General features: G+C 38.4%; 1 long non-coding RNA gene across 5 annotated transcripts in view; it reads left to right on the top strand.

The window, feature by feature from the left end:
- LOC140609961 (uncharacterized) overlaps positions 1–22,147 on the top strand; it is an 81,305-nt gene extending 59,158 nt beyond the window's left edge. For 4 of the 5 annotated variants that reach the window (XR_012011734.1, XR_012011732.1, XR_012011735.1 and 1 more), the window contains 3 exons: positions 7,906–8,024; positions 12,385–12,426; positions 12,543–12,663. This is a non-coding gene — a long non-coding RNA (uncharacterized lncRNA). Of the gene's footprint in view, positions 1–7,905; positions 8,025–12,384; positions 12,427–12,542; positions 12,664–15,681; positions 15,895–20,864 lie in introns of those variants that run through there. The other variant, XR_012011736.1, reaches the window with a different exon arrangement.
- The last annotated feature ends 1,185 nt before the right edge of the window (positions 22,148–23,332 follow it).

The raw sequence follows: 23,332 nt of genomic DNA, 5'->3' as shown, positions 1-23,332 counted from the left end.
CCAAGGTACAGAACAAAAAGAAAAAGAGGGAGGGCAAAAGAAAGGAGACCTAATAATGTTGCTGTGTCTTATACAGAAAAGCTAACAATGTATAATTATAGGAGTTTTTTGTTTTTTGAAAGTCGGTTTAGAGTTCAGACTGGTGTATAGAGACTTTTGGGAGCTAATGGGAGAGAAATCTTGGTCTATTATAATGGTGGGTCCCAAAGTTCTCAGCTTCTGAAAGAATTCTAGTATATGCAATACTCTGACTCTTGTAATACCTTGACAAGGAATTAGAGGAAGTAAGTGGGAATTTTACATGCAGGTAGACTGACTCCAGAGTTTGTGCTCTCAATATGAGTTGATGGAATGGATTAATGTGCTACGTATTTTAAATACATTTTTTATTTATTATTGATAGGGTAGCAGTATTTTAAGATTTGGATGAGAAAGCTAAAGCTTAAAGGGATCAATTACCCAAGGACATAAGGCTAGCAAGTGAAGTACTCAGTTTCAAAGGTAAATCTGAATTTATATTTTATTTCATTTTTTTTATCTGAGAGCTTTCAGACATGGTTTGTAGAAATAAATATTAGCTTATCATTTATAGAGTTTGCGTTTTACCTTTAATTAATAACAATAATTAATTAACCCCACAACTTTTCACTTCCCATTGAAAGTTAAGGAAATCTGATGGTTAGGGACATTGAGATGCCAAAGGTCTCACAGGCAGCAAAGGGGAGAGACAAATACAGATCCTGAGAGGTCTGACCTTGGCATCCAGATTGGCTCAACATCTTAATCCACACATTTTTGGCTGCTTTTCTTCTTTTGTGTTCTGCCTGTGTTCTGAGCTTGGGGCTTATATTCTAATTCCTAAGTATCAAGGAAACAGCTGTTGCACCAAGAAAGTTAATAAAAGGTAAAATTCAGCTGCCACTGCTTACGAACATCTCTAGAATATAAATTAGGAGAAAATCTTTCAAAAACTTCAACAGACCTGGTTCTTTTAAGCTTTTCATTGGGGTACTCCTTTGATAAATGCAACTTTGGGTGGGGACATTTGCCAAGAGTCTCAGTTTGGGAATAAGAGAGGTTAAGGTTCTTGAAAGAGAAACAGTGAAGCCTGGAAACAGAATTTTTATGAGTCATATACCACAGATACCCCCAGAGAAGCTGAAATATGCCAATCTGCATCAACTGAAATATTGGCATCTTTATTATCAATACCTCTTAGATCTTCAGGATGCACTGTTTGTTAACAAAGCTATATGTGTATTAGATCCCCTGCTATAAGGGAAATGCCATTGTGGTAGAGTCTAGTATTGTTTCAGAATGGGGAAGGGCAGTGTAGGGAAGGGCACTTACAAGGGGCCCAAGCTGGATGCTTTATGGTGGGTCTTGCAAGGTGGGGGAGTGGTGGAATTGAACATATTCTATGATATATTTACTGTTATGGGTAGGCACTGAGAAGAGAAGGTCTTAAATTAAGTCTTAATGACTTAATTAAGTCTTGATAAAGAATCTATTTTATTTGTAGGCAGTCCTATCTTCCATGAAGAAATATTTCCTTCCAGGAACAGGTAGGTATTTACTTTTGCTCATTCTCAGTATCGTTTAACATAAGCTTGGGAAAATATGCCCAATCCCAGAATTGTTTCATTAGGACAGGAAATTATGCTAGTTTCAGTTCTCAGGCAAAAAAATATCAGGAATGTTCAGTAGTAGGCCAAGGCTATATTAACATATATTAGCCACAGTCCTCCTTACAGAGTCAACATAAGCTAGAGTCTTTCTTTCAATAAATACCTGATGATTAGACAGGTCCCAATGTGCCTTTTCTTTTTCCCAAGAGCTCTGATCAGATATAATGTTCCTCTAGTTGTTCAGCAGTCTTTTTCCCTCTTTTATAATGTAAGTGCTCCTAAGCTAAAAGATAATAACACTGAAAGGGATCCTCTTCCCTTCCCATGAACACTTACTCTCAAACTTTGGTCTGTGTGACAGTCAGGGAACCTCTTGAACATGAAAATCCTGGGTCCCACCAAGATAAAATTGTGTAGTAGGGATGAAGACTCCAAACTTTAAGAGTTCTCCTCTGTCTCCAAACACCACCACGACCATCATCGAGTGATGCTTGTGCCTGTGTAGAGATCCCAGGACCATGCTTTGAGAAGCACTGAAAGCTTTGGGTTTTCCTGGGAAGTATAGCATCTGCAATTGCCACCTGCAATTGATAAGCGATCTCTGTTGAACCTGGAGTTTCTTGTTGGTGTATTGACATCTCTGGGCATTTCAATATGGCCATGTAATAAGGAATTGACTGGGTTTACCTTAGTTCTCTGGTAGGTTATATAAAAAAATCTGCGTCCCAGAATCTACATGATTTGTTTAAAAGGCAATTCATTCTTTTCATTCTATTAATCATCTTACCCCATGTCAACTCACTTCTGATGTTTCAGTGGACGATGATCACAATGAGGGTGATGTTTAACAGGATTTCCTTTCATTTGCATATTTGAGGGAATACAATCTCCCTTCTTTGTCTAAATAAATATATTTATAGGTTATTTTACAAAAATAATATCACAGAGAATTATAAAGAAGCATATAAAAAAGTCTAAAATTCTACTTTTTAGGTATCCTAACATTTGTATCTAAGACTTTGAGACTTTTCCTCTTCAAACATAAAATTTTTATAAAACTTTGATTATATTAGAATACCTCTTTTTGCTTCTTTAGAAAACTTACTATGTTGGGACACTTGGGTGGCTCAGTGGTTGAGCATCTGCCTTTGGCTCAGGTTGTGATCCCAGGGTCCTGGGATTGAGTCCTGCATCAGGCTTCCTGCAGGGAGCCTGCTTTTCCCTCTGCCTATGTCTCTGCCTCTCATGAATAAATAAATAAAATCCTTTTTAAATAACCCTTACTATGTCATGAGCATTGTTTATGTTAATAAATTCAGTTGAATACCTAAGAAGTTTTCACTTTTTATTATGAAGAGTGTACTTCCAGGGAACATATTCTTGTACACTTATTTTGGCACAGTTGTCCTAATAATTATGTTAACTTAGTACAGGGAGAATTAGTGGGCCACATTTAAGATTTAAACACATGCTATCTAATTGTCCTCAGGGAAAGCTTAGAATTGTCTGTTTATATAGTCTCAAATATTGCCTACTCAGAGAAGCCTTCCATGATGACACCATCTTAACTGCTCCATCTCAATGCTCTTGATGCTAATACATTGTTCATTGCATTGATTACTACTTGACATATTATATATATGTTTTTTTTTGTATTATATTTTCTCTTTCCCAGACTATATGCCCCACCAGTGGAGGAGCTTTTCTTTTGTTCACTGTTATATCTCCAGCTCTTAGAATAATGTCTAGCAGATAACAAATGCTCAATAAATAAATGTTAACTGAATTCATGATCTGTTGCTAACATGAGTTATTATCTTTTTTACTCTCCTCTGTAAAGAGCCATATTCCAGTTGAATAGGAATGTAAAGTACAGTCATATGAAGGCAGCTTAGCCAGTTTGTGTGTAGGCTATACCTGCTCCCCATCTGTTGGGCCAGCTCTTTGTCAAAAGTCCCAGATTTGCTTGCTTCAACTATGAAAACATTACTACTGCCCAAATGACAAGATTTTTATCCTACCCACGTACTGGACATACCTTTAGATCTGTGGTTGGCAATCTTTTTCTGTGAAGAGGCACATAATAAATATTTTATACTTTGTCAGCATGTGATCTTTGTCATATTACTCAAATTTGTGGTTGTATCATGAGAACAGCCAGAGACAATAGGTAAACAAATGAGTGACTATGTTCTTACAAAACTGGATTTACAAAAACAGGTGTTGGATCAGGTTGGACTCCTAGGGACCTGCTTTAGAATCAAACTCTTAATCAGTTCTTAATCATTGGTTCGCTGTTATACAGAATCTAGAATAGCTCTGTCCAATAAAAATGTCATACAAGTCAAACATGCAATTTAAATTTTCAGTAGCCACATTACAAAAATGTAAAAAGAAACAGGTGAAATTAGTTTTAAAAATACATTTTATGTAGCCAAATATATTCAAGATATTGTTTTAACAATATTATTGTTTAAATATTATAAATGAGATGATTTGCATTTTTATATGAAGTTTTGGGAATCAGGTGTATACTATAGCACATCTCGGTTGGGTCTGGCCACATCCCAAGAGCTCAGTAGTCACATGTGGCTGATGGCCTTGTGCTAGGCAGTACAGATCTGGAGCAGGTTTTCTTAACACTGGCACTACTAACATATTGTACAGTAACACGTGGTTGTGGGGTGTTGCAACAATTCATGATAGGATGTGCAGCGGATATCCTTTGCCTCTACCCACTAGATTCCAGTAGTGCCTTCTCATTGTGATAATAAAAACTATTTCCAGATATCACTATATGTCCCCTCAAGGGCAAAACTGCCTCTTTGAAAACCACTGATCTAGAATATGCATTCTAAATCTTGGTCAGTGAATTCCCTGAAATTGAACAGGATAGTCGGTACCTAATGTGCTTACATTTGGGTTGGGGTGGGAGGAAGATGAAGGGAAGAAGGAGAGGGTTTCTTTCTTTCTATAGCTTTTTAAAGGTGTCCTTGACCCAAAACAGATTAAAATCACTGATCTAGTGGGAAGAGATGTTACATTATGCAATTAGGTGCATGCCACCAATGAATTCACACCACAAATCCAAACTTTTGCCTGTGTCCTCTTAAAATGATATCAGTTCCCACGATGAACCTAAACATTTCAATCTTCTTAAACTGTACTGTTATTTTGCCATCTTGATCCTTTAGTGTGAGGATACTGATTCTGAACAATTCATTTTGAGCATTACTTAGCAAGAAGCTCCATGAAGGAGCAGATTCGGATCAAAATATTACAGCTATGGAGAGGGATTATGCGTACCATTTTAGCAACCAGAGAGTCATTATATTGAGACTTCAATTAGCAAATTGGGCAGGTCATGAGACTGAGAGTTATATTTGCATACCCCAAACAGCTATGTGACCTTGCCTGAATGCTTTCTCAGATTGTTTGGGGAAAAAAAGGAGAGGGTATTCAGGGTATTGTCTTCCCCTGGAGGGGAGGTAGGTGCAGAACTGGGGTAACTGGGTGATGGGCTTTAAGGAGGGCACCTGATGGAATGAGCACTGGGCGTTATATGCAACTGATGAATCACTAAATTCTACCTCTGAAACTAATATGCTACATGTTAAGAAAGTTGAATTTAAATTAAAAAATTTAAAAAGGTTATTGTTTCCTTAAAACAGTAGTTCTGATTTACACTCAAAACTCTGCTTGATTGCTTATATCTATCTGCAAACAAAGATTGAGGGTGGGATGACAAGGGTTATGAAGGTAAAGTATAATTAGTTTCTCTTGTTTCCTCTAGATGCTATAAAATATTGGAAAGAGTTGATAAAATTATTAGAATATGAACTATCTCTAGTGGATGTGGGCATCCAAACAAGAGTTCCTCAACCATTGGCTTCCATTCAGAAGGGATTATTTTCTCTGTAATGTAAACTTCCTCCCCAAGTCTGGGGTGAAGGAGGGGGGCCTCATGTGTTTATGCAGTTAAAATTCATATGCTTTGAATCTGAAATGACTGAGGATTTTGGGGGTGGTGATACCTAAGAGACTAACTCCCTCTGCTAACTGAAATACTTTCCTCAATTCTGACTTGTTTTTGTGCCTGAACTCACTTCCATGTTTATTTGCAGAGCAACACTACTCACTCACTCTCTCAGAGAAGGCTAAGCTGTCTTTTGGCTCACATGTCACATTCAGCGCTGAGACTTTTAATGCTGTATAATTTTAGACTTTTGATGCTATTCTATCATCTTTCAATGAATATAAACTTATTGTTAGAGAGATGTATTGATAGGACTTACAGAGCATAGTGTTCTTCATACATCTTTAAATTTATGAGTATGTACTATATCACTGTTTTTTTTTTTTTTAAAGAGTTTATTTATATGAGAGAGAGAGAGACAGAATGAGTGGGGAGAGGAGCAGAGGGAGGGAGGGAGAAGTAGGCTCTCTACTGAACAGGGAGATGGGTGTAGGGCTTGATTCCAGGACCTCAGGATCATGACCTGAGCCAAAGGCAGACACTTAACCAACTGAGCTACCCAGGCACCCCTAGATCACTCTTTTCATAGTTTGTTTGGAGCCAATTTTTTTAAAGTATCACCTGTAATCATCATATGAATAATACATTTATGTTGCATTTGTGTTAAAATTATTAACAGGAAAATATATTCCAATTTTGGAAACATTAACTTATGCTACAAGTCTGCTAAACCTCTCTAGGCATTTCTTTATGTTTTAATATACCAAGATACTCAAGAGTATAGATGCCTTAGGCCTCTCTTGACATCTGAGAGGCTTTTCCCCTTGCTCAGATCCAGTGGGAAGTAAGGACACTGACACTTGCTGAAAAGGAAGACTCTGGAGGAAGGGGAAAGAGGAGGAAGAAGCCTACAGGAGATGGGAAAGAAAAGAGACAGGACCTAGAGACATTCTCAGGAAGTCAAGGCAAAGGCTTTAAAATAAGAAAGGGAATAAATCCCCTAGAGCTTGGTGAGGAAACCCAAAGCTAGACATTTGTCCCATGAATCTGTGGCCATCAGCTTCCTCTTGAAACACTCACTTCAGCAGACAGAATTGTTTACGCCTCCAGCAAGAAGCAAACGGTTTGTATCACCTTGTGAGGACCTGCTCCTTCTGGGAAGCAAAAGGGGTTGTCATAATGGATGTGAGGAAGGGGGATGCGTGGGTGGCTCAGCAGTTGAGCATCTGCCTTTTTTGGCTGGGGCGTGATCCCCGGAATCCGGGATTGAGTCCCACATCGGGCTCCTTGCAAGGAGCCTGCTTCTCTCTCTGCTTCTGTCTCTGCCTCTCTCTCTCTCTTTCTGAATCTCTCATGAATAAATAAATAAATCTTTAAAAAAGAAAAAAAAAGATGTGAGGAAGGAAGGCATTCAGCCTGAGGATTCTCAGATGCCTTCCCAGTATCTTCCTGCTAAATCCATTGAAATTGAAATTGAGCACCTGTGGCTCTCAGCCATTCGCAAGCATATGAGACAACTTCATACTCAAGGCTAACAAACAGCCTCCTTCACTGGCATTTCAGGACCATACAACGTAAAACAGTTCAATCTAAAGCCTTTTTGGCTTGATTCGTAACTATGACACTCTCAAAAGGTTTGGGCTCATTTGTTCTAAATGCTTGAGCCTTGCAATAGGAGAGACGCTTTGAATTTTACTTAACTAAAAACACCCTCAAGTTCTGCCACTGGAGGGCACCAGTCGACAATATTATTCTCCCACCATTTTCCTTGTCTTATTTTTTTTCCTCCCTAACTTGACCAAGAACTCTAAATAAAGTCCTATTTCACAGATTAAATTGGAGCCGCTTTATCCTTCCATAATTCAGAATCTCAAAGAGCAATTTCTTAAAATAATTGGAAATCACGACATTTCACACTCATTTCTGGAATCAATATTTTTAGTCCAGTGCACATTAACCTAAGAAGGTCGCTCTCAGAAGAATGACAGGGAAATATTTACTTATAATCAGTCAGCAATTATTGTTTATTCTACGACTACATCTGCACAATCTAACCACTGAAAATGTTCAGATTATTAACATTTAAAGAAAGACCAAGTCAAAGACAAATATTTAAGTTTACTTGAAAAATATCATTTTCATTTTGTTTCAGAAATATTTTGAGAGATTTTGAGCTAGATATTTGAATGGACATTTCCTCCCCTCAATTTTAGCACCCTCATATAATTCATTTGCAGTAATGTTCTTACAGGAATAATCAACAATTAATACTCTGTCTCTACGGTTCTCTCTAACCACCAGATGCTATTGAGGCTTAATGGGTCTGAACAAAAGAAAAAGAACTTTGGTGGGGAAAGATGTCTTTCAGAATCCTACTTTGAACCAGAAGAATCTATTCTCTTGAGACTGTTGAAGAGAAGGTAAGCTGAACAACCAACTTTTGAAGGCAAATTATAGAGATTTGAGGTTTTTTCCTGATTTTATTTTGCACCCCACCCCATTTTCTCAGACACCTTTCTCTATGTTCTGCTTATAATTTCTGCTTACAAGTCATCTTAGCTATTGCTATTTTTCACTACTCACCCCACTTTAAACTCATACAAAACTTGAACAGACTAAAATTGCACCCTGGGATCATTTTACTCTCATAAGTTTGCCAACATTTGGATATTAACTGGCAAAGGTGGCTGAAGATAGGGATTTGGATATTATTGGCAAAAGCTGCTTGCAAAGCTTCTGTTGATAACTTTGGCTCTTCTATAACTCAATTTCCTCTTATGTGAGAAATTTCTCTGGCTCTACACTCAAGAACTTTGTCTTCAAAGGAAAAAATATTCCATCATCTCTCAAATACCTCACAGGGATGTTTTGACATTAAATGAATTATGTTAAATAATCAGTGCCAGCATAGTGCCAGGCACAGAGATGCTCAATCAATATGAGTATCTTCTTTATCTTCCTACTTCTGTTTCCTTTTTCTCTTGGAGCCTAGAGCCAGATTTTATATCAATCAGAGCAAGTGTGTTGACCAATTTTGTAACTTATTTGCTTTCCTCTTCTTTCCTCAAGTTTGCTGTGTTACTATATATTTGTTTTCCAATGCATTTTTTAAAAATTGAGCCTAAATTAAAAAAATCATCTAAGTGATTTGGGACAGAAATGAGTATCTGAAGGAGTGTAGGTAGTTCTTTCTGGGAAGTTATATTCCTGAATAACCCCTAGCATTAGAGATGTTTAATCAAAGGCTGGGTTACTCCTTATCAATATCCTTTTAGGGGGATCTATGTTTTTAAGTTAGGGTAGAGACAGCATGTTGTGCTTGAAAACATATAAACTCATAGTAGCACAGACCTAAGTTGAAATACTTGTTCTGGCATTTACAAGTTAGGTAAACTTGGTAGGAGAGAATTAACAGAATTAAGAGCTCTCTCAGCTATAAAATAGGGATTAATAATTCTTAACCAGTGGTATTGGTACGAAGATTAAATAAGATAATAAAAATAAATGTGTTCAATGTCATTATATTTGTTGCTGCTTTTACTCAACTAGATGGTTTCCTAAGGACCTTCTGATTCTGAAGATTTTATAAATTAGATTGTATGAGGTAACAAGTTTCTCCTCTGATGACCTACTGCAGTTCCTCTGCTTCCCTCAACTGCTCATCTCCCTGGCCATTTACACACTCTATACTCTCTTCCACAGTACTTCAGTTCACACCATTCCTATGCATTGGAAACTACTCCACCATATACCAACCTCTTAACTATCCTCTAAGGTCCAACTCCTATCACGTTTCTATGAAATATCCTTATAAAGGGCAAGAGGACCTTGTCTCTACTTCTTCCAAATACTTACCATTATTGACTATTTCCTTCTTGCTGGGTACAGCTTCCCTGGTTCCCTAGAAGCCAGTTTGGTTATTTCACTGGATGTTTTTACATGACTCGAGTGAAGCATCAATCACTAGACTGACCTCCTAAAGGGTAGGTAGAGTCTCTGTGTATCAAAAGCCTAACTCAATGCTTAGTATAGAGTAACCACTCAACAATACTGCAGGAATGAGTTAGGAAACCACTTATTTGGTATTGTTACTATATTTTTGTCTATTGTATGTCCTGATAAGAGGCTTTGAAGTCAAGTTCTTTGAAGTCAAGAACCTACACAGAACATTGATGTTAAAAAAACAAATCTGGGGGAAAGAAGGAAAGCAGACATTACATGTTTGCATATAGAAGAATACACTACCACCTCTGAAGTAGACATGTTAAAGGAACTGATCCTGAATCTGATCAAGCCTTTAGATCCAGCCACAATATACAGAAAATGCAAACAATACGGGAACATGTAAATGACACCACGAGGTTGCATTTGGCAAAATCCAGAGTACGAGGTGCTCTACCATAGTAAGCAGCAAACTACAGCCTGTTCCTTGCCTGTTTTTGTATGCCTTCAAGCTTAGGATGGTTTTACATTTTTAAAGCTTAAAAAAATTAAACAAAGAAGAAAATGTGACACAGATGCCTCCTCTAGAGGACTACTGACCCAGTTTTTTCCAAAAATAAACTGCAGAAAGAAAACCAAGAGAGATGAACAGAGACTGAAGTCATAGATGAACTCCCACTGAATTGATTTCTGATTTAAACTACAAAACAGCAAAATAAACATTCATAACAATTATGATACAACTGATATTTAAGGATTTAAGGATATTAATGGTTTAATGATATTTTATTGACAATATATTAGGGTGTGACAATGGTTTATTTTTTTTAAACCATTCTTATCTTTTTGATATACATCCTGAAATATTTACAGATGATGCTGTGTGGGGATTTGCCATATAGTAATAAGTGCAGGAGGAGGTGAGTGGAGTTGTGGATGTAGCAAGATTGTCCATGAGTTGGTGATTGTTGTAATTGGATGACTAATTTGTGAGGGTTTTTAAATACTCTTCAACTTTTAAATATATTTGATATTTTTTTATAGTAAAAAGTTAAAACAACAACAACAACAAACTTTGGAGTTTTATCTGGGGTTGATTCCAGTCAAAAGACCTCTCTCAAAGTGCTTAGATTTTTTATTTTTCCAATTTCAGTTTCCTTATCTGTAAAATGGAAATTAAAATGACGCCTACTTCATAGGGTTATGGTGACAACTATATGAGCTATGGCATACACAGAGCTTAGTTAATGCCTTACACATAAGGAAGCATTCAATTATTGCTAGAGAGTGTTGTTATTACTGCGGATGTTATTTTCTCATTATGTGCTGATATTGGTGGGCATTTGTTGATGAGATTGCAGAGGACAGCATGACAATAGACAACTGTATTGGTATAGTGACTGATGGGCATAAGGAAGAGCAGCAACAGAAGACAATGGTGGGGACTCCAGAGTCCCCAGTAACCTGTATGTTGCAATGGCTACTCTGGACCGAGTTATATTAGACCCTGGGATTGGAGTGACATGGGACAGGCTGTGGGGCTGGGCCCTGAACTTCTCATGCAGGAATATTATCTTAGAACTTGCAGGTCAGGGAGTGAGCGGTATAATCCAACACTTAAATCCAACCTTAAAGCCATTTCTGAAGCTCTGCTTTACAATAATTTTCTGTCATTGATGAGAGGTGTTTTGCCAGAATAAACACTACCTAATACAGGCTTAAGAGGAAAAACAACTTTAAAAGTATTGATTTATTAAATCCTCATTGAATATCACCCTGTCATAGAGGCAATATACCACAGTGATTTATGGCAACCCTATCCATAGTGCTGATCTTTGAAGAGATAAAGAGCTTGCCCCAGAATAAAAATCTACACATCACTGCTTTCATTGAAAAAGTCTTGCTATTGAAAAAAAAAAAAAAAAAGCATTCAAAGTAAACACTATGCTTAGCGACAGAGTTAATTTGCATTCTGGCACAAGTTTCTTATGTTTGCAGTCTGATAACTAGTGTATGCTTCACATTTCTGAGTCACACTAGTTGAGAGTAATGGTACTTAATGAAGGGGGAATTTTGCCCTCCAGGGGTCATTTGGTAATGTCTGGGACAGTTTTGGTTGTCATACCTGAATGGGAGGGGTACTACTGGCATTTAGTGGGTTAGAAACCAGAGATTCTACTAAGTATCCTACAGAGTACAGAACAGCCCCACAACAAAGCATTATCTGAACCAAAATGAAAAGAGTGCCGAGGCTGAGAAACTCTTAAATTTTAACAGCGTGACTTCAGAACCAGACAGAGGTGGGAATCAAACCCCTGCTCTGCTACTTACTACAAGCATGACTGTGAGCACAGTATTTTGCCTCTGTAAGCACCTGTTTCTTCCACAAAGCGTTGAGCTGGCAGTGCTGTTGTGCAAATGATGTGAGCAAATGCAGATAGACTCTAATACAGAACCAGAGAAAAGCAAATGCTCATGTCCAGCAGATATTATTATCACACTTTTTAGATATGGCTGTTATCCTGGTGACCCATGAATTACCCAAGGATTCACTAAATTAAGAGCCAAGGTACCAATTTTTGTTTTGTTTTTTCTTTCTCTCTTCCTCCCTTCCTTCTTTCCTTTCTTTTTTTTTTTTTTGATAAAAAACTGCAGTAAGTTTTTTAGATTGAGGATGTAAAATGTAAATGCATTTCATTTCTTGTTGAAGATGAGTGCAAAACAAAATAAAACAAAACCCTGAGTTTGATTCCTTAAAAGATAAACTTTATTGTCAGAAAGAGCCACTCCATAGACAGAGCTGGGAAATTCATTTGAAATTCCTCTTTTGTCCCTTAGGATGAAGTATGATGCATGCCCGGGAGCTTAATGGTTTACAAGGTGGGACTCCCACTGTGTCTTTTTTTTGCTGGTGATTTTATGATTCTCCTACACACAACATGATGGATTCTTGAGTATCCAGAGCTTTGAATCTGTACTTTTTTTTTCTTTTCCAGCTTGAATGAAACCCTTCAGGCAGAGCTGTGAAGATGTGGTTCTTAAATAAAATATTTTTCTACTGTGCTAATAATTCACACATTCTCCACATTTCTCTTCTATACTCAGGGTCAGTGGGATACATCCATTTTTCTTAATTTTATCTGGCCTGTTTTTCTCTGGCTTCCAACAGCTTTTTATGAAAGCACAGCATGGCTTATTCCAGGTGCTGGTATTTGGGGAGGATGAAGAGTTATGGAGGGGGAGGGGACACTTTCTTATTCTTTTCCCATTACTCCATTAACAATGGCCTTTTAATGATTTGAAAACTCTTTGTAAGGGACCTAATATGAAATATGGCATTACAAATCCACATAGGAGACACAGTTCAAACAATAGAAGCAATAACACACTTTCATCCTGCTTCTAAGTTTTAATAAAATGTACTTTACTGAGAGCTAGTATATATTTTTTCCCCACCAGAGAAGCCATTTGCTTGCTGGATTGCTAAATCTCTATAGAGTTAACATTCTTCTTTTAAAGAACTGGATATTTGAATTTCTGGGTCAGGTGGAAAGACTGTAGTGTCAGAAATGAAAATAGTAGAAATTTCAACTGTGAGTATGTGATTTCACTTATATACATATGCTGCTATGGTCTACTGGTACAAGTTGGGCAGTCAGGTCAGCAATAACAGTCATGCCTATTTGAACCTTCTGCTTTCCATAAGACCTTTGGACAATATGATGTAGCCCACCTAATATTATGCTTTAAAGCACAAAAATTGTATTTGAGTAAATGAGTAACTAAACAGTTCAAGACTGGCATATTTTTAAAAATATACCTTAGAGACTCCAGTCATAAAAGACTCTCCAAACATGACCTAATGCCATTTTTTTCTTAGCACATACATTATTTCTTAAAAATCTGACATTAAAGCCACAGAAAGTTGGAATAATTGGGTTCTCTTTCTTCTGCATTCTCATCTGCTATGATTAAGTGATTTCATTAGTTTTTATGGCCTATGCTTCTGAGTCTTTGTAGGGAAGACCCTTCATCTTTCCTTCTTATGTTTCTTCCTGGTCCTTTCAAACAGGAAATATTTCTTTCTCTCCCTTGTTCCTTTCTTGTTTCATTGGTGACTCTGGATCAAAGTCACTGCTCATGTCTTGCCTGGAGTTTGATTCATTCTGTCTCAAGACTGTCCCAAGTACTGCATGCTCTTTTCTTTACTCTGGTCACTGTGTTGGAACCTCACTAGGCAAGGGCTGAAGCCTACCTCCAGCTGCCATGTCTGTGACTTTTTAGGCACAATCTATCCCAGAATTTGCAGGAATGCCTATTTTGGGCTTGGATCCAAATTACCTTTTTCAGTCCAGTTTTATCACTCATAAAAATAATCCCATAAACTCCATTTCTGGGTCAGTTTCCCAACTGAGTCAGAATTTGGAAGGGAGTAGTGATAAGTGGTTAGGTTTCTTAAAATCAGAATACCTTTTTAAAGATCTTAGTGCAGTTTATTTTTTGTGCCACAGATGGCCAAGTCTTATCATACAGTTAAAAATTAATACTTTTCATTCATCATCATTCATTATAATTATCTATAAGGACTTGTTAAGCCCCAGGCAATCTATTAAATTACCAAGGAGAACATATATAAGTCATGGGTCAAGCCATCAAAAAGCTTCAATCTCCTAAGGGATTTAAAATATATATGTTGATGAAAAGAATGCAAAATTTTAAAAAGAGTAAATTAAGGGAGGCATACATAAAATGCCTTGGGGACATCAGAAAATGGGCCCTAAGTTCCATCTGGGAAGGGCAAGAAGTCTTTTATTTGCTTGTTTGTTTATGATTTATTTATCTGAGAGAGAAAGAGAGAAAGTGCTCCCACAAGTAGGGATGTGTGGCAGAGGGAGAGGGAGAGAATCTCAAGTGGACTCCCTGCTGAGCATGGAGCCTAATGTGGGGCTTCATCTTAGGATGCAAGGTCATAACCTGAGCTGACATCAAGAGTCTGATGCTTAACCAACTGAGCCACCCAGGCACCCCTTTTTAAAAGAATTATTTATTTACTTTAGGGAGAGCGAGAAGACAAGAAGTTTTTTAGAGAGAGATGGGATTTATTTATGTTGGACTCTGAATGATGGGTAAAATTTAGACATGTGGATAAAGGAACAATGATTTAAAAGAAAAAAAAAAGACTTTCTGGGTAATGGGAACAGTGAGCATGCTTGTGTGAAAGAAAGAAACATGGCTTATTAAGGGAATATTCCCATTTTATAACTTGAGAAGATGTGGTAGGAAAGAACAACAAAGCTTGGAGCAGGAGATGTAAGTTGATAAGCACCTCTCTTCCAGGATGCAGGGTAGGAGGGGGAATAGTTCTGGAAGCTAGAGAGCAGAAACGAGATTCCTTCATGTTTGGTCTCTTGGCAAGTTCCAGTTACGCTATCAGTGCCATTTCTCACTAAAGAAACAACTTCCAGCGTTTTACTCATTTTTTCATTAAAAAAATTTTGCAGTACCACACCAAAAAAATAACTCAAGATGGGAAGGAAGTTTAGATAGTTTTTTGGGCACACAGAATTTTCCCTTGATTCTGGTTATCAGCCCTAAGAGTCAAAATAGGGTGGGTTTAGCTGCAGTAACCCCATATCCCAAATCTCAGCAGTTTAGGGAAACAAAGGTTTACTTCTTACTCATGTCCCATGTCTACTGAAGGTGAACAGAGGTTCTGCTTCTCAGGAGAGTTTCAGAGAAGTGAGTTTTGTCAATTAAGTGTTTCTGTGTAGAAGTAAGAGGTTACCTTGGCTCACATTTCTTTGGCCAAAGAAAGCTTCTGGATGTACTTCACTTGAAGAAGGCAGGAAAATGCAATCCTTTCCTGTGCTGAAACAATGGAGGATGGTTCCGATGTCTGCCACAGCCTCTTTGTGTGATTGCTACAAGAGTACATCCTCATTTTAGCACCATTATGCATAACCCTCAAAAATATTCCTAAAGATTATTTCACTTATGGAGTATTTAATATGTGCCAGATACTGCTCTAGCCTTAGTATATTAACTTTCTCTTTGAATTCCTACAAAAATTCTCTGATGTTGGTTTTAGTGTCTTCCTAGCTGTACCATTCCTAGCATTTGTGTTCTTCCTCCCAGATTGCATAAAGCTCCCTTTGGATGGTTGGTCATTAGATGCAGTCTTTCAGGAGATTCTGAAAGATTAATGGATGAACCAGGGAGGATGGACACTATACCTCTAGCTGCTACTGCTGCTACCATAATGTGCATGGCCACTATCTGCAGACTCATGAATCCTCATCTTTACTGAATACTCTGTACATGCCAGACATGGTGCTCTGCACCTGTGAGGTGGGTATTATTCTTTTGACTATTTTACAAAGGAGACACTGAGGTTCAGGGAGATTGTATTATGGCCCAAGACCACACAGCTAGTAAGTGGCAGAGGTGGGGATTCAATCTGAGTCCAGCTTACACCAGAACTGGTATTCTTAAAAACCATGCTGTACTACTAGGGGAGCTAGATGGGAAGGAAACAGATGGGAATTTGGGTTATAATCATGAGGGTTAGGATGAATGGAAATAAATGTGGAAAACACTAGAAATGAATGCCAATCTAGAATATGAGAATTGAGACTGGGAAAAAAAAAGAGATTTAAAATGTTTTATAGGCATTAAATTCAAAACACTAGGAAATTAATAGAGTATAAGAGAAAGAGGAAATGAATATGAGTAAGGGTGTGATACATATAGCTGGGGGAAAATGAAAGGAAGATCTGGCTTGTAGGTACAGGTGTGGAAATACATTCAGTGTTGGATTTATTGAACTTTGTGCATGAGTGGAATATTTGTGTAAAAGTTCATTCAGCATGTAAAAAGCACAGATCTATAGTAGGTATTATAGATGTATAATAAACCCAGTGTCATATATGTTTAGAAATGCATGGATCTAAAAGGTATGGATTTGGGCTTCATTGACTTATTCATTAAAATATATATTTAGGACCTTCCAAAGCATATAATAGGTAAAGTAGAGGGGATAGAAGAATTCAGAAAAATAAACATGATCATCAAAAGAATAGTAAAAGAGAAGGTAAAGGACTAGATTTGAGGGCATGCCAATATTAAGGGATATAGAAGGGAAAAAGAGAAATTTGAAAAGCAGTGGTTGTCAAGGAGGGAAGAAACTAGAACAAACACCAAGTCCCAGAATTTGATGTATGAGAAAGATTTTAGGAAGAAAATTATGAGTGCTCGGTAGGGTCACAGAGATGTCAAGAATGTATTCACTGGGACACCTGGGTGGCTCAGTGGTTAAAGTGATCAACCTTTGGCTTTGGCTTGGGGACATGATCCTGGGGTTGTGGGATCGAGTCCTGCATCAGGATTCCGCATGGAGCCTGCTTCTCCCTCTGCCTATGTCTCTACCTCTCTCTCCGAGCTCTCATGAATAAATAAATAAAATCTTTAAAAAGAAAGAGGATATTCACAGATGTGTTTGGGAGGAAAGAGATAGGTGAATACAGAACAAAGTACATAGGTGTATTCTTTTAAGAAGCATGACAGGAGGGAGAAAGCAAGAAGATGATGCTTGAGAGGTAATGGAGACACAGGAGGATTTTTAGGGTAAGTTTACAAAAGGGGGCTAGTGAAGAGAGAGAGAATCTGGAAGTAAGGAGTGGGGTTGGGGGAGGAGGTGGGTATTTTAGTGAAAGTGGTAGGTAGGAAAAAATGGAGTGAAGGCCAAGGACAGTGTATTGTGTGACTTTGTCCAGCAAGCTATTCAGCTAAAGAGAACCAGCAGCAATATTGGAAAGGGCTCAGAATTAGAGATGAGAGGGCAGCTCCGGTGGCTCAGCTGTTTAGCGCCGCCTTCAGCCCAGGGTATGATCCTGGAGACCCAGGATCAAGCCCCACGTTGGGGTCCCTGCATGAAGCCTGCTTCTCCCTCTGCCTGTGTCTCTGCTTCTCTCTCTCTCTCTCTCTCTCTCTCTCTCTCTGTGTCTCTCATGAATAAATAAATACAATCTTTAAAAAAAGAATTAGAGATGAGTATCATGACTGTTATTAGGGGAACAAGGAAGTAAGAGACTCCAGAAATAGTGTATTGGTTTCCTAAGGCTGCCTTAACAAAGTACCATAAACAAATGTGGTAAAATGATATAAATTTATTTTCTCTCAGTGCTGGGGGCTAAAGTATGATATCAAGGTGTTAGCAGGGCCATGTTCTCTCTGAATACTCTAGGTGAGGATCCTCCCTTGCTTTTATCTTCTGGTGGTTGCCAGCAACCCTAAGCATTTCTTGCTTTGTGGCAGCATGGCTAAAATCTCTGCCTCTGTGTTCACATGGCTTTCTTCCCTCTCTGTTGGTCTCTTTATTTTTCTCTTATAAGGACATCAGCCATTGGATTTGTTCAACTGTCATCTAAGATGGCCTCATTTTAGCTTGATTACATCTGCAAAGACCCTATTTCCAAGAAAGGCCACAATCTGAGACTTTATGTGGACATGAAGTTTATTTTTATTTTTTTAATGATTTTATTTATTTGATTTATATATATATATATATATAGAGAGAGAGAGAGCACAAGCAAGGGGAGTGGCAAGCAGTGGGAGAGTGAGAAATAGGTTCCCTGTTGATCCCTCCCAGTACCCTGGGATCATGACCTGAGCTGAAGGCAGCTGCTTAAACAATTGAGCCACCCAGGCACCCCTGCACATGAATTTTAGAGGGACGGGATTCAACGCAGTGCAGGTAGTAAGAGCATCCTTGAAATGATGATTGTAGAATACAGACTGAGGTGTCAAGAAGTGACTGAGGTGTCAAGAAGTGACAAAGGTGGTGGTGAATAATAATAACCCAATGGGGTTAAAGATCAACAAAAAGTCTGAGATTAAGAGTAAGAGAAGCAGGAGGATGAGGGTTTTACCTATTGAAGGAAATTTCAGGGTTGGAAACTCTGGAGATTAGGCATTTAGTCAAAAGTAGAGAGTAGGACTGAAGTTCTTCATGGATTCCTATAGTCCCCTTGAGTAGTCCTATGATCTTACTCAACAGACGAATAATGTACAAAGGCTAAAGCTTCACAAAGAAGAAAAAACAGTTCAGAATGTTCACTTTTGTGTTAACCACCATACTCATATAGCACGTACTCACTTATTCATTCCACAAACATTTATGGAGTGCTTGCCATTCATCATAAATTATTCTAGGTTTGGGGTTCCAGCAGGGAAGCAAATAAACAATTAAATACCTTTGTTCCTGCCCTTATAAAGATTGTATTCTATGGGGAAAGAGATAATAAGCAAGTGCATAAATATACAGTCAGCGGATATGTTCTCTCATAGAGGAAATATACCTCATCCTTAAAGCTTAGCAATTGCCTTAATCTTGTATATGTGAATAAGATCTTGTCTTTCTAACACAGTAGATTTTGAGAAATCTTTGTGCAATTCCTTTCTGTTAAAATATGGCTGGCGCCACAATGAATAAACTGATCAAAAAAATCCTTCAGAAATATGCATACATGGAAAGGTGGGAGAGTAAGAGAAAACAAGACAAAATCTTAGTAATTTTCATAGTAACATGTGGTATGATATACTTTAATCCTTTGCATCGTAGGTCCACTTTCTTTACATGGAATCAGAGAATTAAAATGGCAACAGTTGTATTTGAATATAATGAATAATTGTTTTTCTTTTTGGTCAACTGACATTGGCCAACTGACCCTTGCTGTGTTCATTGGGAAACTCCTTCTGTGAATACTGGGAACAGCAGTTACTGACTCACACCACAGATACTGGGCACCCCCTGCAGAGAGGGCACTGGCATGTAATATGGCCTCAAATAGAGGCAACCATGCATGGTTTGACAGTTGTTTCAGGATCAAGTTTTGAAAGCAGAAGTTGCAATGATACAAATACACTGTTATAGTTGGTGGTGGTATCTGTTCTCCCCTCTGATCCGTCTCCAGTGTGGATCTGGGTGTTGCCCTGGTTGCTTGATCTCAAGTCTAGTTCATTCATGCTCAGAATAATTTTCTAACTTCCTGTGTGCTAGCCTTTTAGAATAAATTCTTTTTCTGTGTTAATCTGTTCACTGTCAGCTTCAGTTGCTTATGTCTAAGACAAGCAACTGAGATATTAAGTTTCTAGGGATATTTTTCAGCTATTTTGTATTTAGTGTTTCATTTATTTGGATACTTTTTGAGCATGTACTAGTAGCTAGGTACCTTGATGAAAATTTGAGATGTAATGGTAAATAGGCATATCTTGTCCCAGCTCTTGGAAAATTCATAGTTTAAGGTAGAGGGCAGACAAATATGGGAACAATTTCAATAAGATGAACTTTAGGACATGATAGGGAAAGAGAACACAAAAGATAGTCTGCTCGTTTTCATCCTAATCCATACTTGGTGATCAAGAGGGAGGGAAGCTTATTGAAACACTTGGGACTAGTTAGAGAAAACAGGGTCAATACTCTGAAGAAAAGAAATTTTAAGAACTAGGAGATGGGGGGAGTGTTTTCACCTAGCAAAGAAATGAAGTGAACTGTGAGCCATCCTGGAAACCTATGCAAATAAGTACTTCACATGGAGTCCAGATCAGCAGATATCAGAATGTCGCTAATTCCAGGTCCCTTTCCCCGTGAGGCGGAAGCTCCTAATATCCTGTCGGAGGGGGTCTTATTAATGCTGGGACTCGGTCTGTTTTCACCCTCACATTTATGTTTATCAGATACTGCTACTACTACTAGTAATGTGGGTTTACATGTATTGAACATTAACCACGTGCCAGGAAGAAATATGTTATTTCCCTTACTCACCTGAGGATTTTAAGAGAGGTTCCTTAGACTTCTAATACAACTTCCCACCTTCACCTGTCTTTTATATTGTTGGGCCCCTGCCAGATAACATTTCCCAGCCTTCCTTGCAGTTAAGTGTGGTCAAGTGACTAAGTCCCGGCTAATGGAGATGTGATAGAAGTAATATGGGCTATCAAGCCTGCAGCTGTAAGACCATGGGCAAGCTTCCTTAATATTCTGTATCCTTTTCAATAAGCCATAACCCATGGAACCCAGCCTGTGCCCTACAGGTGATAACAAAGTTCTAAGGAACAACAGAGCAGCATGAGCGAAGTCGTCTGGGTGATTGTATTGAATAGGGCCGCCCACCAATCTGGAATGTTTCCTTCACTCTGTTATATAGAAGATACAAACTTGGACAGCAGTTAAGTAAGCCACTGGGTTAATGCCAGGTCTCGGTGATAGTAGCCTCAACTCAGGCTAAATTAATATCCGGCCTGCATTCTGGTTCTGACAGGTGTCACCCCTGCTCTGCTGTAAATGAGCACCCCGGGCTCAACAAGAGATGGACTCACCCTCCTCAGTTCACACACACATGACAAACACACCAGTTGGATGTGCTCAACTGCAGATTCCATGTTCTCGAACACCCTGCTCTCCTTGCCTTGGGACTGGCCAGCTCTCGCTCAGACTGAGTGCTACCAGCGTTGGCCACTGTGCAAAATCCCCAGGAGGCCAGAGGCAAGCGTTCTCTACAGTATCGCTCAACTGGAGAAAACATGCAGTTATGAAGTTAGGCTCCAGCCAACCGGCTAAGTGAAAGGAAAAGATGCTTGAAAGTGTTCCTGTGAGAAATGGAAGAGGGCTCATTAATAAGAACATGCGCCATTTGTTGAGCAGAACAAACAAACAGATTTTTGGCAAAGAGATTTACTTCAGAGAAGAAAGGAAGTGCCTGCGGTGGTGGGATGGGGGGCAGAATGCTGACACACAGATGTGAGAACAAGATGCTGGCACCAGCTGTGCACTGAAGAGAGTTATCGCAACTATCAATTTTCTATTTTTGTTTTAGTGATTTATCAGTTAGAATTATCACACTGTGAAAGCCTTGTAATAGAGACTGCAGTTTCGAAAATGCAAGAACCAGTTTTAGCAAACGTTCTTAATACACACACAGGCTCACACTCAATATGTGTAGAGACCACCCAAAGGACGACAGTCGGCTCTGTGTGTTTTGTGCATCCGTGGGCCCCCATTACTTGGGCTTCGACTTATGCCTGTTCATGAAGAACAGGTGTTTGAAATAAAATCAAGGGGAAAATCGCTATGAATTCGGCCCCTCTAAAGACATTGCAAGAATTTCTAAAATTACTCTTCTTAGACAAATTGTTCCCACAAGCCCAGATGATTTTTTATCTTGAGGGTGCCCGGGGGATACTAAATCTTCCTGCCCACATAAACTCGTTTTCAGATGGGCTGGAGATTCCATTTATCATACATGCAGGGCTGGGAATGCTCATGCCACATTAAAGGTTAAAGCTGAGAAAGTCGGGGAGACACTGCCCTGGCCTAGTGTGGCAAGGCTGTGTCCACAGACACTGGCCTAGTGTGGCAAGGCTGTGTCTACAAATATGGGAGCAATTTCAATAAGACACAGACACTGGGGGTGCTTTTCTTTTTAGCAATGCACGAAGATGAGTAAGCTTGTTGTTGGCTTAAATAAAAAAGCCTACAATTCAAGTGACAAGTTTAAACTCATTTGTGTACACGGAGCATTTCAAGATGAAGAGATTACAGGATTTAAGGGTGAGTGAGCTCCAAAGGGATGTGTATACATGTGTGTTTAAATATATTTTTGTATATACATATATTATATATATACATTTTTTAGATAAGGTTTTTTGTTAGATATGTATAAGCGATTTAGATGATTTAAAATTTGTACAAGCATCTTTCAATGGCTTCTGATCCAAATTATAATTTAATAAATATATTTCTCAGTGCCAGATGCCAGTCGCTGGCACCTGCTCAGGCTGATATCGAGTTTACTTTGCAGAATGGAGTTTTCTTTGGAGCTGAGGGAATTCTCTGCAAGAAAATCTTTCCCAGTTCTTCATAAATATGCCAAGAGAGTTCTCTGCTGGACCAAGGAAATCAGAGTGAGTCAAACCTCAAGGAAGAAAGCCAAGTTAATTCATTAGCAACTTCATAAACACTTTAAATGGCAAATTTATAGCCGACGTTTAGTCACAAAGATTTTGGAAATGTGTTCTTTTCCCACAATTAGAACTGATGTCATTGGTCTTAGCCTTCAGCTGATCAGATGAGAGAATGTAATCAACTCCTCAAACCTGGCTTTAGTCAAATCTAGACAACATAAATTATAGGATAAAGACATCATCTTAGATTACCTTTCAAAAATTGACAATCAAGACAGGGAAGATTAGAATTTTATCTACCAAATTAGTTGCATTCATCTCTTGAACTGAGGCTGCCAATGTGTCAGAAATCAAACTGATCACAGCCAAGAGATATTGAAAGAAGTAAAACCCGAGGGGGAATGAAAATGCGTTCAGCTAAAGGAAGCAAATACAAATAATAATGGAAACAGACATCTTTTAGTTAATTTCTAGTAGGGAATTGCTTCTTTGCCAGGGTGCTAGGTACATGCACATTTGTGTCAAGTCTGAACAGCTTAAAGATTCTGAATTCAGAGCTACTAAATCCTCATTGTTTTTGGTGTGGACAAAATGGAATTTAGCGTAGGGTCAGAATTCTTAAGCAATGGTGCATTTCTAACTTCACTCAAGGAAGGCACTGGAGATGGGTTTCAGTTTTTATCCTTATATCAAGAAGTACACAGGAAAGACATTTGGAACTTAAGAAAATAGATGAGAATATGGTTTACCACTTGATCCTTACAAGCAAGCCAGCCCAAACCAGGGGAATGCAAACTATCCTTCAATTTTTTTAAGGTTTATTTAT

The sequence above is a fragment of the Canis lupus genome, chromosome 19, assembly GCF_048164855.1.
Source record: "Canis lupus baileyi chromosome 19, mCanLup2.hap1, whole genome shotgun sequence".
Lineage (NCBI taxonomy): Eukaryota > Metazoa > Chordata > Mammalia > Carnivora > Canidae > Canis > Canis lupus.
This window is presented reverse-complemented; position numbering and strand designations above follow the sequence as displayed.